The sequence below is a fragment of the Phalacrocorax carbo genome, chromosome 1 (genome assembly GCF_963921805.1).
Source record: "Phalacrocorax carbo chromosome 1, bPhaCar2.1, whole genome shotgun sequence".
In the NCBI taxonomy this organism is placed as follows: domain Eukaryota; kingdom Metazoa; phylum Chordata; class Aves; order Suliformes; family Phalacrocoracidae; genus Phalacrocorax; species Phalacrocorax carbo.
Genome location: NC_087513.1, coordinates 72,248,989 through 72,264,995, shown reverse-complemented (window position 1 = coordinate 72,264,995; position 16,007 = coordinate 72,248,989).

Below are 16,007 nucleotides of genomic sequence, written 5' to 3'. Positions count from 1 at the left end.
CAGCATTCTCCCAAGTGATTTTTTATTTTTGTTTTCCAGAAGATTTTATTACTAACACCTGGTGCAAAACCACCTACCTTAACTGAAGATCAAACATCCTTCACATCTATTCCAGTCAAGACGGTTGTTACACATAGTTTATATTTTCCCTATGATGCCCATTTCACTTCCCCTACTCTTAGCTTAAACTTCTCCCATTGGTTACTCAGCCTCCTGATGTTAGTATCCGGTCATTTCCACTGCTTCACACCAGCTACAACCACAAAGAGGACTGTGAGGGCCAGTCAGCAAATACTTCCTTCTGCCTGATCAGTATAGGAAGAGCCCATTCCAGAGCATTTACGTGATCCGGTTCAGTAAAGTTATGGAAAAATTTATTACTACACCTTATTAATGGGTTGGAAAAAAAGGTTCTCTTTTTCAAAACTACCAGAGCACAAAAATGTGAGATTGATGAAATAGGTTTCTTCCATTTCTTCATTAATCAGCTCAGAAGAACAAACAGTCCCAATTCTTCCAGTGACAGCAAGTGCTGCCACAGTGTTTTCATATCACCATGGCAGTAAAATAAATGTTATATATTTGGAAATCTTCAATGAAAAGAAGGCAATGTTGGGTGACGAGTTAAGGTGGTGGTTCAGATTTCAAACACTAATGTTGGGACATTACTACATCAGAATTTACTGCAAAAACAATTTCAATAAAATATTCTGAGAAGCATTTGTACTTCTGTGCACAGCCAGTCCCACATAACAGTAGAAATTATCTATGGGAGGAGAGATACATAATCAGAAGTCAAGAAAGAAGGAAAATTCTTCCCAAAGGCGTCTCTCAGCCCTGACACCTAGTTGCCATGTGACCTGAGCCAAATCACAGCTTCCCTGCATAACAAAGATTTTTTTTTTTAAACAGATTTGAGTAAATCATTTTTCTCAAACAGAAGGCTGTAAGTAGGTCAGTCAAATATTTTCTGTTAAAACACTCTTTCAACTGAAATTTGGGCTTTCTAATAAATGTTGTGGAGGAGTACCAAAGAGAAGTGCGGGCTTTTTACAGAAAATATTTATTTCATCTCAAATTTAAAGTCTCTTTTGTAAGATGGTGTAGTTCAGGAATTTAATGTTGTATATGGTCTGAACTGGGCTCCTTGAACAAATTATACCTAACTATCCAACAATTTTGCAAGTTTTATTATGAGATCTATCCAGACAAAATGTCACCTTGTAGACTGGGTACATAAGACAACTGATCTACAGTTTCAAACAGTTTCTTTCAGCTATGTTTTCAAATCAAATTATTTGGTGCACAGGCAAAACTTTTCAGTCTTTTCAGAAAAGTCTTTTTTTTCCTTAGACTTTCTGTAAAAGACAATGACTTTCTATTAAAAAGTACATGCATGTTAGTTTTTCCCACGGATGCTCAGCCAAAATCCATGCATTACTGGTAGTAAAACACGTTAGGATTTTTAGAGGTAGAAGGAATGTTCTGCAGGTAGTCTGCCTTGGTCCCAACTCAGCCCAGTTAATAATGTGCTTTTAACTAATTTAATCCTCTGTGTACCCAAGTTTAAGGGCCCAGGCTACTAACCTACACAAAGTTACTATCAAGATGAACATTCATAATTACAAGTATTTGGTATCATTCTTCTGAGATCACTGTAAGGACGGAAAGAAGGACAGTGAGATCTCACACAAGAAGTAAGTCTACAAGCGGGTTTTTTTTGTTTTGTTTTGGTTTGCTGTTGTTTCTGTTTGGAGGGGGTGGTTTGTGGGGTTTTTTAATATTCTCATCCATACATTAATAAGTTAAGATATTTTCAACGTTGGCAAACAGATTCCACAGAGGTATTTGAGCCTTAAGACTCATGTTATAATGTAATGCATTAGAAACATTTGCTTTCTACTTTTCAACAAAACCACTACATTTGATAAATATGGACCAAATACCTTCTTGCATACATTAAAGACAACCAAGTTCGATAATAAAAAAAAAAAAACTTTGGTTGTGGTATGTTACTCTTTTGCAGAACTGTGCTTGGAGTTCACACGGAGAAAATATTTTCCCTATCTAGGCTTGCTTTGATTTCACAAGCTTCCTGTAGATATATATTGAGGTCTGCAGAATTAACATATGGAAGGTCTCAGATCGTATTACCACATATGCTAAATATAATCACTAATTATGTATGATATCACCTGAAACTAATTCAGCCTCCTTCACAGCAAGCCTACATTGTGAGCTCACATCAATCATACTGGCCCTGCGCATTCCAGTCTGTCTGTATATCCTGCCTGCTTCTTCAAAGGCATACAGGTGCCCCAGTGTCACCTTCCACACTGCCCCGTCTGCACAGGGCACGCTGTCCAAGTCCATCTGCCAAACTACCTTCTATGTCAACATTTGCTTTCCATGCTGGCTGTAGGAACAAGGACAATTAAAATACAATGTCAAATCCAAAAGAGAAACATACATCTCCCTGAGCTGACCATACGATCTTCCTTCAACTACCCTTGTTACCTTCCTCCCTGTAACACACAATTCTGTTGTTTCTTTTTAAATATTATTTTATATCAGAGAATAGCTTTATTTGGGCCAGAATCCACCTACTGAATACTTGGCTTGCTTCTGACCACATGCACAGATTACCTAGCACAAAACCAACTTCATGATTATGGCACCATTTTTAATTATTTCCTTTGCTACTAATTCTGCTGATATTAATAACAGTTCATGTGTACTCAACACTTTTAAAAAGCAATCCTCCTTAGTAAATAAGTAAGCATTGAGTGAGGAGCCTTCCACTGGATACTTTTGTTTTTCAAGATAAATGACCATTATTAATTATTAATATTAATAATTTTTATTGATTTATTTCATTTATTTTATTATTATATTTATATTATATTTATATTTCTTTTAATAATATTTATTTTATTATTGTTATTTTGTTTTAATATTATTTTATTAATAATTTTATTATAATCATTAAAATTATTTTAATATATAATTTTTGAAAAGTTATAAAATCTTTACAAGGAAGTGTACATGCAACACATGTTGAGGAGCAGCATTTGCCAACTATGTTTAGGCCAAGGTGTTAACATCAAAGCATCATACTACTATGAATGTAAATAACCTTCATTATTAAGTATTATTTGGTTAAGCATGAAAAGTGTGATTTGTAGAATACACATATCTGTAGAAGTTACATGGTAAGCTGAAACTGGCTTCAGTCATCAACAAGGTTGTGAAGGCTCATGTCAACCCTAGTTGCCCTGATTGCTGAAAACACAGGCAGACACAAAAGGTAGCCTCACCATCCTTGCTAGGCCCTGGCAGAACAGATATTTGGCAAGTGGTTATTTTTCTAGTTCTTATTGTCTCAAGAAGACAACAGTCAGAATGATAATGGCTTGGCTGCCTAAAAATGGCAAATTCATGGAAAGGAATAGGAAAACAAGATTTAAAAAAAAAAAGGGGAACAAAACTCCATGTCTGGAGCAAATCGGTCACTGCAAATATGAAAAAGTTTCAAAATGTTTGAAGGTTGACAGTACATTTGATAGAGCAAAATATGGCCAAGAGTCAGTAAGTATAGGAAGAAGGGAATGGTCACATATCTGCAGAATTCATTTCATGCAAAAGACTTATTCTTAGTTCATATCCTAAGAGAGCAGCAGAGAACACGAGACACAGCGGAATAGACACTGGGAACTGTATTTATAAATTTACCTTATAAATTTATGTATTTATAAATTTATAAAATTTTTATTTATAAATTTACCTTGAATGAGCAGAAGTGACAGTGAAGATCTACCTTTCACAGCTTCCACATAACAGACAAAGTCAATCATAGGTATGATGCTGTGACTACTTATAGGAATACCTGAGGGGGTACTGGCCCTCCGCAGAAAGAGACTTGTTAATGGAAAACTGGTGAAGAGTTCCTCTACTTGTCTGTGTAGGGATCCTAATTTCTCAAAAACATGACAGGAGAAAAAGAAAATCAACCCAAAAATCATCTCTTCCACACCCCCACACCCCACACCCCCCCAAAAAGCAAACAACTACATCAGTAAAGAAAAAATTTCAGACAAGTCCGGACTAAAAAAAAACACAAAACCCAAAACAAAACCCAATCTAGAAACAAAAATGCAGACCAGGCAAGAAGACACCACCTTAAAGACAAAGCAAAAGCCAATCCGTAGAGACATAGGCAATACCTATTAATACGGAATTTTACAATCTAAATATTGCCAGTCTCTAAAACAACTGACATCACTAAAATAAAAAAGTGAAGAAGCAGCAAAAAGCAAATCAGGCGACTCTTAAAAAGAGTATCTAGATCAGTTATCTCTAATATGACATTTCTTATGTTATGGGTAAGCATACTAGAGAACTAGTACAGTATTCTTATGGAAGATGTTCAAGACTATTTTAGTAGTAATGTTTATAGTGGTATACAGTTAGAACTGAAGTCAAGGATACACGCAGTATATGGGCACAAAACACAGCATACTGTCTATGGAACACAACGTCAGATGGAGGCACTGCTAAGATTCAGGACTTGCTTGAAAGACTCATTTTGGCAACTCTGACTATGACTGGCAAGAGGGAAACGCAGAAGGAAGTCCACTATTGTACTAGTTTATTAGAGACTTTTAGCACTAATGCTTGAGACATCCCAGAAGAGGCTTACAAGAATAGCGGGAAAGGAAAAAGGAAAGGAAGAAGGCCCAGTTTATTGCAGCTGAAGGATTTTTCAGTAAAATGCAGAAAGAAGTATAACAGAACGGAATGGTGTTACCATCAACGCGATAAAAAGGAGCTGACAAACAGTTGAGCAGAAGTGGCAAAAATTTAGGGGGAGCCTGAGGAATGGTTGTTTAAAAGTAATGTTAAACTTGGAAGGAAATCCTGCAGCTTGTTGAGGGACACGGAGCTTGGCACAATCAAAATGCGAGCAGTTTCCACAATTACTGAACCCACAAAAGGCTCCTCTGCAGCTCTGTAATAGTACTGCCCTGCCTCAGCTTACCACTACAGCTGTCCAGGCATACAACACTCATTGGAAATCTTGGCAGAGTGTTTTTTTTGGGGGGAACCACAAAAAAGGACTTAGAACAGACCTAGAAGTTCCCCCTTTATTTATTTATGGTGTTTTGAATTCAGGTTTAGCAAGAAGAACAATAGGCAGAGAGCAAGTTTCAAGGAAACAGCCTGAAGTGTGGAGAAAATACAACACATCTTCCAAAGAAGCTGTATCAACAACATTTCCGTTTCATATATTTGGATGAATTTCACTGAGAGCTGGAGCAGAAAGGCATTCTTCAAAAGCCTTTGCCTGAATCTCTCCAAATTTGGTCAAAAGGGATCTTTAATCAAATCATGGTGATTTGTTTTTGTTGGGGTTTGGTTTTTTTTTGTTTTAAAAAAAGGAAAAAAGGAAAAAAGAAAAAGAAACTCAATTACCACCTCACATTTCAAAGTTAGTTATCTAAGTTGCATGCTTAGTTTCTCATTTTGCAGCATAGTGGTATTTACACTAATAAAGCCAGAATCAATAGTTGTTGTGGGTTTGTTTTCTTCTCTTCCTTCCTTCCCTAGAAAAAGAGACTGGTCAAGGCTACATTGGCCAAAGTCTATAATACATTGTAAATCAATTCTCCAAAGGCAGGAAGAAAGGGATATGGAGCACTGGAGTAAACAAAGCAGTCATTTCAAAATAAAACCAACAAGATGACACTGAAGTGCAGCCAGAACTGCCACATGCCATTGTAAACAAAGACTGTGCGAACAGCTCCATCACTGGAGTCACAAGCAGATGCTCGTGTCAGAGGAGCACTCTGCATGGACAGGTCACAGGAGGCCATGCTGCTCCCCAGGGGGAGCAATCAATGGTGTACATCTAAGACAGTTAAGCACAGCAGGATCATGTCACCATGGGACAAGGATTCAGAATATTGCTATGTTGTTTTATCTAGCAAGTTTTATTTCTGGCTGACAGAGCTGGCCTTTAGGGTCTCCAAAGACGCAAGTCCCAGGCTGCTTTGATTTGCAAAACTGTAAACTCTTGCTCTAATCTCAGCTTGCTTAAAAAATAAGCGTCTTTCCATCCCTGGTCTATCCTCTATCTTTCAAAATAATCTTGTCAACATACACTGACTGATAGAGTTGAAAGTGTCATAGATGTGTTTTTACAGTCACATTATTTTCATAGTCAGGACAAACAACTGCTCAGAGCTGACCTCAGAGATCTCTCTCAAGTTTTTTGTAAAGGATTTCTGTTCATTTCAGCTGTGAAGAATAGCACTGCCCTGGCTACCAGGGCCAACTGCAATTGCTCACAGCTGTAACAACTCTAGTGTGCAAGCAGCGTGATGGCAAACCACTAATTCCAGGCCAGGGCTGTGACCTGAAAGCCGGGCATAGATGGGACCTCGCAGGAGTCTCATTCCTCTAAAGAAAGTACTAAAAACTTAACTAGGCCCAGGAGGAGCCAAAGAAAAGAAAGCACTGATCACAGCCCACCACCCTGTTGCTGCTGCTTCTTCTCCCATCTCCAAAATCACAGATTAACTCCTCAGACTACAGACAACAGCACTCCTGTACACAGCCTGTGACCAGGGTACCCCCGCAAGGAGTCTACATGGTCAGCTTTGCTGAAACTCAGAAACAACTTTGGTTTAAAATTGTGGATGATGGTAGAAGTTGAAAGAAAAATCATCTCTACCAAAAGCTTCTTTATCTCACCAGCTCTTCTACTATTCAGCATTCAAACACTGGCATTGCTGCTTCTCAGAGTCCCAGACCCAGTCCTTTGCAGCCAGGACTACTGTGGGAAGCAATAGGTAAGAGGATTATTTCTAAGGCTGTTAATGAAAAAAAACCTGAGACAAATGCTCTAATGAACTGAAAAGTAAAGCATACACAGAGGAGCCTGTAAAGCAAATTATTAGATGTCCAACAAGTACTTTGATTTTCCACTTTTCAAAGCTGAGCACACACAGCATGAGAGCTTTAAAAATTCACCCTGATCCAGATTTTCTAGGTCTACCCAAATTCAGACACAGTTATTTGAAGGAATTCATCAGAATGTTAGATGTTATTGCCTCCTCCTTCTTTCTGAATGTTTAAACCATCTACATTAGCAGACTTATGTACAACACAGAATATTTTTAGGTGCAAAGCAACCTTATTTTTACAGGGGTGTGCTGTACAGAGCAGTTATGCCTTTCAGCACCAGCACCCATACCAAGGGGACTGGTCATGTATGGAATGGCACAAATTACTCAAAGAGCTAAAAAAAACACCTCAGACCAGTGTTTTTCTACAGGAGGGTAGGTATGTTTTTCTCCACGATATCTTGCAGCTACTGCAGCTGTAGGATTCTTCCAAAGAATCATTTTGCTAATACATCAAACCCTTTTAGTTTACTCCTGAACACTGGGACAGTGAAAACAACCCTCTGAATCAACCAGCCCAACCCCATCCCATCAGTGCAGAGAACTTAACTCTGTCTTCAAGTAGCAAATAATTTGTTCCCATACCTTAAATGTCACAGTTGCATTGTTTACATTAAACCAGTTTTAGTATTTACCTATTTGACATTTCCACTGTCATTACATTATCATTAGATTCTCTTATCTACGCTGACAGCCTACCACAGCTCTCCTCTTCTGTAGTTACTGTTATTATTGGTGCTGCCCTATTGCAAAAGAAAAGAGGTGCTCTAATACGATCACATTATGCCAGACCCAGAGCAATTAAAACAGTCTCTGTCTCAAACATCCTGCAGGCTCAAGTAACTTGCCCACTCTTTTCTTTGGGTTTAACCTCTGTGATTGGTGAATCTCATTTACTTTATCCTTTTCAGATACTCAAATTTTTGTCTGTCTTCTGCTACTTTTCTCAAGATGTGTACCTTTTTGTGAAGATACCACATATAGGCCCTGTGTCCCCTTTTGGCAAACCTCTCAGAAACATACAAAATTAAGTTCTCTAAACCATGTAGCTGAAGAGGATGAGGCTAGGGGTCCCTTTAGCTCAGTCACTTGTAACAGCAATTGAAGTGAGTACCTCAGGAAGAATGGAAACCCTTCACTAAATAAACCCTAATTACAACTTCACCAGACAAATATTTCCAACATACTAAGTACCTAGTAGCAACCTTCCAAACTTGTGCAGCCATCTTACTGCAGCTCTTTCTTGATCACAACAGGTAATATAATGCAATACTGCATTCAATGTCTTTCCAAGAACAGAAGTACTCCCCTTTTTTTAATTTAACTATTTTTACACATACAAAAGACTGAACTTCAGTAACGATAGCATGAACACTCTTAACTCAGTCCAGTATATTATTTGACTACCATCTTCCAGTCTGTGTACATACTGTCTCCCTAATCAGTAAGGGGATCCAATCAGATATTCAACCAAAACTTTTACCTGCTCTTTTACAGACAGTTAACCCAAGTTTCTCCTCTGGCCAGCTAAAATTTATCTTGCCTTACCATTTTAAATTTAACTGCTAATGGTATTCATCTTTCCCCAGATACTACCCTTAATTTTGTACTTCTCAGTAAATGCCAGTTGGTACTGTATTTTGCATACTTTCATGGTATGCTCAAGAAGGAATAGAGAGGACCCAAACCTGTATATTTTTTTAATTGTAATTGATATAAAAGAAAAGCGATAGTGACCATTATTAGGTATTCATGCAACAAATAAATTAAATAACAGACTTTTCTACGTAACTCAAATGGAAGGCTGCACATAAGGGTTTGTTTCAGTGGAGTCTTAAATGCATGCCACTGTTTTGGTATAGTTTCTCCTCACTGTTTCACATTCCTCATTATTAACAAAAATCCTTCTTTCCTCTCTTCCTGTAGTCTACAAGTGATGCTCAGTCACTACTATATATTGTCTGGGAAGAGAGAAGACAGCCAATGGGACTGCAAGGATACTAACCTGCATAGATTTATCCAACCTAATACATTGATGAAAGCAAAGATCAATAGATCTGACAGAACATGATGAAGTCTTCCTCAGTTCCAAGGACAATAGAATGGAAAAATAATGCAAAGTACTCCTAGTGTTGTCAACAAACCTACTACCTGTGGGAAGCCTCATCCAAAGCACGGGGGTGCCTTTTCTGGTTCTACCATGCTAAATGTGTGAATCCTAGTGGTTGCTGACAGAACAGCATCACACTAAAACATGCTTCTTGTCACAAGTTTTCTGTTGTTTTGCATTTCTAAGGAGTGATGACACAGAAGCCCCACAGAACTTGCCTGAGAGCATGTTATGATGTGGAAAGCATCGCATACACCCCTGATTAAAACAATCTCAGGCAGATGTCCTCAGCTGTCACATGGATCACTCAGAGGATTTCAGAAAACTAAAATCATAATGGCATCCATACAAGTAATTGCATATATTGGAGTGTCAGCTACATTTACTGCAACTTAGACATATAAGGTAGAGAGTTTACTTGTTTGGAGCTGCACCTAGTTTAGCAATCTAATGAGCTACATAGGTAGATTTTTCTAATGAAAACAATAACACATAATCCATCAGTACCATTTAAAAAATGCAGGATAAACTTTCATACAAAATGCATCGAAGATGTCTTTTCCCCACAGAATACATTAAGGGTGGATCTTCTACTCGATTCCCTCAAGTACTGCAGTGAGGCACAGGAGCAAAAAAACATGTTCAAAAGCTTTTGCAGGAGCTTGATATCTTCCATCTGCTTTTTTTGGACATAGCCAAGGTCTATACAGGTGTATGCCAGATGGGCATGGTTACAGTGCTTGTGTTGACAAGTGCAATATTTCCAAAAGTTTTCCTGTTTTTCTTGGACAGCCTTCTAGAGAATGCCTAATACTTTGCCATGTACTTCATTAAATCCTGGAAAATTTTAAACTTCTCTGTAGAAGCCAAGAGAAGATGAGAATATTGCAGCTGGGACTGGATGTTGTTCTGCTGGAGTTTGAGGTTTTTCTCCATTCTGTCAGATAGCTGGTGTTGGAGAAACCAAGTTGTATGAGAAGATTTAAGGCACCCTTTGAAACTGAAGACCTGTTCTTTGGAAACAGTGGGCAATCCTGGCTTTGTGGGCTAACAATAAGCAGTGTAGCTGAGGAGTGAGAGGAGATGGCAGATCAGCCAGGACCATTAACACAATGAACAGCATGGGAGAATACACAATAGATAGGGCAAGTTCCAATGGAGTCCTTGCTGCAACCTCTGTGCTCTTTGCTGGAACTTGAGCTGCAGGAATAGAAGAATCTGGTAAAAGGAAAGCAGAAAGGTGCATCCACAAGCAAGAGAGGAGTAATTCTTTTTGTGACGTGTTGGGAGCACCAGCCTAAAGTCAATTCTTCAGGCACTAACAACCAACATAGCACTATTCAAAAACCTTTGTGTCCCAATTCTGCACTGCCTTGCTGGTTTTTTTTCTAGACATCTCCAGATACTTAAATGAAGTGCAAGATATTAATTCAATATTCCTTATCCTTCTTAGTCTAGGTTTGGTAACACATTTCTCCCAGGTAACATCCAACCCAGCCTTCACAGCTGGCTCAGTTTCCCAAACATCTAGCACTATTTGAGAGGGTTTTTTCTCTACCATATTCTGTAATAAAGTTATGGTTTCTCCTTTTCCAGCCTATCTGCAGCTTCTACAAACATTTATTTCTTAAAAGAGGCCACACCTTGGCAAAGTATCATGTCCTGTCCATTGCCTCTTAAAAAAAACCACAACACAAAACCAAAAGCAGTCATTTTTTCTCTTCTAAGTTTCTCCAGAAATGTTAACTTGGATATGCCACCACAAATCCAGCATTAAGGCAACTATTTGAGTTCAAATTACTCTAGTTATATAAAAATAGACAGAGGCAGACAATATGAATTACAAATATAACCCTAGAGCACTGGCACTGGTATTAAGATTGATTTACTGTAGAGGAAAGCACCATATAAAGTTAGGCACCATATGTGCTGTCTTGGACATCAACACAGGGAACCTAAAAAAGAGCTTATTACCTTTAGCAAAATATGAGCCTAGATTTGTAATGAACCTTCTGTCTCTTTCCATACACTGGCAAAAACAATCAATGTCTATGATGTACAATTCTTTATAGACCAAACTAGCCTTGACACAGATTTAAGAGGAGCCTCATTTGCCTGTACTTGTTAGTCATAACTAAAGAGAACTGAGGCCTCACTGACAGAAAGACTAAACTGCAAACTGAGGTTATTAAAAAAAATTCCCTTCAGAACACACCAAATTTTCTAGCAAAGTTTTATCCTTGTTTCTCTCAGACAAGGCACTGAGAGGGTCCACAGATGAGCGGCATTATGTGCTATACGTGAAACATCAGGGTTTTTTAAACCACAGAGAGAAAGCTTCTACTTACACATTTAATCTTCAGTTCCTAGGATATCAGAGATGCATGGAAAAGAATTTACTTCTCATTAGAGTTTTGTGCATAATTTTTTTTTAAATATGCCAAGAATTACTGTAAATTTAGATCACTGTTCATCAACTTTAAAATCCGGTGTATTAGATATTACTATCCATAAAGAAGTATCCACCATGCTTATCCATATTGAGCCATTCTTCTAGTGTCCTGGAGAGTAGCAGTACTTTTTTCCCCCCTTTCTGAATAGTAACCCCTGGAGGGACTGTAGGTTCCTTGTTCTCTTTCACATAATTTGGAAATTACTCAATTGCTTAAGTATTCAAGTAGACACTCTTTCTCAAAACAGGCTCCAATGCTTTCCATCTTCTTCTCTTAATCTTAATAGCTTCTGCAAACCTAAGGGGTTGTTGATAGTTGCTGAATCCCTGTAATTCTTAGAAATTTGTTGTAGCATTTCAAAGTGCTTAGATCCCTTTCTGCACTTTTAGAAGACCTATAACTTTCAAATACACTTATTAAAATGGAACACTGAAGATTCAGTGATTAACTTTAAACTGCAGATTTCTCAAAAACAAATCTTAAGCTGCCAAACGCAATCCTGCCTTAGCCAGCTTCTGACGTTTTCATGAGGATGAGACTGCCAAGATATGTAAATTGAGTCACTTTTTCTTTGTCAACTAGAGTCTAGATTCCAATTTCTCATTAAATTTATTTGTAGGACCTTTTTTTTTTTTACCCCCTCCAAAAATAATTACCAACTCATTGTTTTTTGGAATTTTTTTTTGGTATTTACTTGTTCCTGACTGAACTGTCACATCAAAGAGATACATAATCTACATGCAATTATTCTAGTATATTGTTATCAAAGAACATAATGACTCTCTGTACATCTACAAGTTTTCTCATACTGAAGTCAATAACAATGCTATTTACTGGAGGTGAGAGAATGCATTCAAGTTTGATGTTAACATTTACAACTGATCAATTGTTCAAGCTGATAATTAATAGCATCAGCCCTTTGTGCTATTTTTCTTGGCACATCTCACTTTACAACATTCCTCAGTGGACTGCTGTGGAAGGTTCTAAATGAAACCTGCAAGTGTATAACTGGCTTTCCTCTCACTTCCATCTGATGGCCTCTTTGATGCTTGTACAGGGATTCTTACAGAGGAAATCTGGGCAATTTATGATCTTCCAGGCTGATACTAACTTCACCTTCATAAATTTCATTGACAAGGTCTTCTGCAGATCCTTCTCAGAAAATTTGCATAACATCACACCACTATGCACCATAGTTCTCTTTGTTATATAGGTGGTGATGCCTATTTATCCACTGACGTCTCCCAGTTCCTGGCTTCATTTAAGTCAGTAATTCTATCACTTATCTTGCCCTCATATACTTCTACCCTTCTTTAAAATTACCTGGTCTTTGGCGACAGTTTTCTTGCATTTCTAGCTTTTTTTCTCTTTTCATGATGTTAGACTCTACTACCTCCTTTGTCAGCGTCCTGCAGAAACAGTACACATGTAGCACCAGCTGAATGCATTGCTTCTCATTGATTGTCACTCTTTCTTTGCATCTAGACCTTTTCTTGATTACCCTTGGCAAATATTCCAACTCATTCAGACTTTGCAGGGAAGATTTTTCTGGGGGTATTTCAGCATCTTCTTATCACTTTCTTTACCAGCAGCTTCAGGTTCAGCGCTGTTTTATTCATGTACTTTCCCCCTAGTCCATCTTTCACAGTTAATTATAACAGTACAAACTCATAATGATGTTACTGGGATGGCACAACATACTGGAGGGCCCAGCAAGTGACTTTGCCATACAGCAACAGTTTGTAAGAACAAACTCAGGGGGAGTTGGACTGTTCTGCTCTTTATGCCCTCAGGCACAGTAGACACCTAGAAGGCTTAGACAGCTCACACACAGAACGTACCTGCACTCCAAAATCATTCCCTTAGAATCCATTTGACTAACTCAAAGAAAGATCAAATCCTACCATACCTTTTGGAGAGGAGGAGGAAACTACAAAAGGAAAATATTTTTTCCCCTTCCCTCTCTTATCCATGTTAAGATCCATGCCCAACCCACATCAAGATTTTTCTTTTCTGTTAAGGGAAGAGATTTCTCTAATACTATTTTTATTTAAGTTGACTGGGTAGGACTACTCTTACATCTTCCACAGGTCATTTCCAAAGCAAAGCTAAACAATATATTGATATACTATATACCTTGACCTTAGATAGCATCTACCTGTAAAATTTTAAGATAGCTGCAAATAATGTGCTTGCACTTTTTAATTAATAAAATAGGTAAGCTATCAATTTACCTTTATGGCATATTCATTTTATACTTTCTAACACAACAAATTAACACATCCGATATTTTTCTTGTTGTATCAGAATACCTGACTCTAGATGAGAGAGAACCTTTTGAGCTTTTGCATCTTCAAGTAGTTTGTACAATGTTCAGGTGTGCTTTAGTATCCCCTTCCTCCTTTTCCAAAAGCTCTTTTCAGAAGCATATAATAGTTTCAGACTACAAAAGTGACATGAGACACTAAGCCTTGTTTTCAGAAGCACCTAGAGCATTCAGAGGCTGCTAAAAGGCAGCAGCTCTTATTCAACTAAATAGTTTAGGCACACTAACAATGCTCATGTGCTAAATACCTCATGGTTTTATCAGTGTCAAATTGCAATTGCCTGTTGCTTTACGACTGTCATCATAACTTTCTGCATTTTAACCTCCCCAGTGGATTGAGATATCCAGTTTCTGTCAAAAACTGATTGATGTTTGACAACACCTGTCAATTCTGACACCATGGTTGTGCTAGGATTTATACGCTTGGAAGAGAGATAACCCTATGAGAATCACTCAGGCCAACATTTAACAAGTCTCCTTCCCTAGTCCTACAGGCAATTAAAGTACTGCTGTTGATTTGGATAATTTTCTACTGAGAAACTGGGTAAGGCTGGGTCAGGGAGTGGTGAGACATTGGCAGAGGTGAGAAAAAAAAAAAAGTTTATTTTCAAGAAATGACTGCTTTCCAGAGCACCAGCCCAGACCACCAGCAGAGCCAACACAGCAGGCCAGCTGCCAGGCACAAGGGTGCCAAACCAAGCCTCTGGGCTCAGGAGGGATGAGGTTAGGCAAAGGCAGAGCATTCAAGTCCATTTGTTGTTTCCCAAAGGGCTGTTAAGGTCTCTAGAGCTTTCCAGGCTAAGGTTAAAAAATTCATTTTGCTAATCCTACGTCTTTGCTCTCCAGCTGCCTCTTCTCCTAAGGATTTACCTGGTCAGCTCCCATAGTCAGGCATTTTCCCCACGGTGAAAAGATGGGAAGGGCATCACACTTACTGCAGGACCTGTAGTTTTCAGGCTCTGGAGTACACAGCCCAAGAAAAGGACCAGACACATGGTCAGCACCCAGGAGTACCTCTGCCTGTGAATCGTGCTGTGCCTATTCAAACTGCTGGGAGAAGAGGAGGGGAGATGGAGTGGGAGGTATTGCATAGGTTCATTTTCAGCAGATTGGCATATGACTAAACAGCTTCTGTAAACAGGGTCAGGTTAAAATACCTCCCAAAGTCTACCTAAGAGAGACCAGTGCTCCTCGTTGCCCTTAGGTGGCCCAGGAAAGAGAAATCAAAGAAATTAAGTGATTTATAAAAATTAGGATTTATCAGGGTCTTTGTGACTTAGCCTGGACTGTCTAGGTTGACCTACATTCTGTTCCTTTTTCTTACTTTGTGGTCACATCTAATTCGTGGGTTGCCTGGATTTTTTTTATTCTTGCTTTTTACATGATCATAGTATTGCTTATTGATCACTGAATGTTTTCCAGGTACCGCTGCACAGGGGTGTAAAACTCAGTGCAGTTTGACAGCTCCATTGCTGGTACAGTTTAATCTCAGCCAGCCAAGTAGCAGAAGGTCCCTCAAAGACAGCCTGCTTTACACCTTTTTACAAAGGCAGTTTGGCATTACCACTGCTTTTGCCTCATGCTTTGATCTAGAATATTAGGATGAATATTTACGCTGACTCAGAAAGAGTCGAAGCACTTTTTTTTTAACCCAGAAGTGCACAACCTCATCTATCATTGTGATACTGGCTTCTATCCATTACTCTTTCTGCATTCACATTTTACCATCTGCCCACAGCTAACCTGGGCTTGCTATGTCTAACCTGTGCATCACCACCACTCTCTCAGATGAAAAATATAAAGGATTTGCTTGAATTCATTTAATTAGGAACTATACCATTCAGGGACCTGGACCAAAAATAACTTGATTTATGAGTTGGCAGTTTAAGTAGCCCCTTAGCAGTGCTTAACAACCACTGCTGATGTAAGATGTCTCTATTGATTCAGGACTAGCCAGGTTTGAAGTGAGTCAGGTAGCTCCAGCTCACATGCGTCAGAGCTGGCGGTTCAAGTCTGGAAGAATAAATCTGAGATACAGTTTTATGGCCAAATCCAGTTAAGAGACCTAGCAAAAATTTACTGTCAAATCACTGTCTGGGAAAAAACGGCACAACATCCACAGTTATCTTAGCATTCTCTCCTTAAACTCCAAG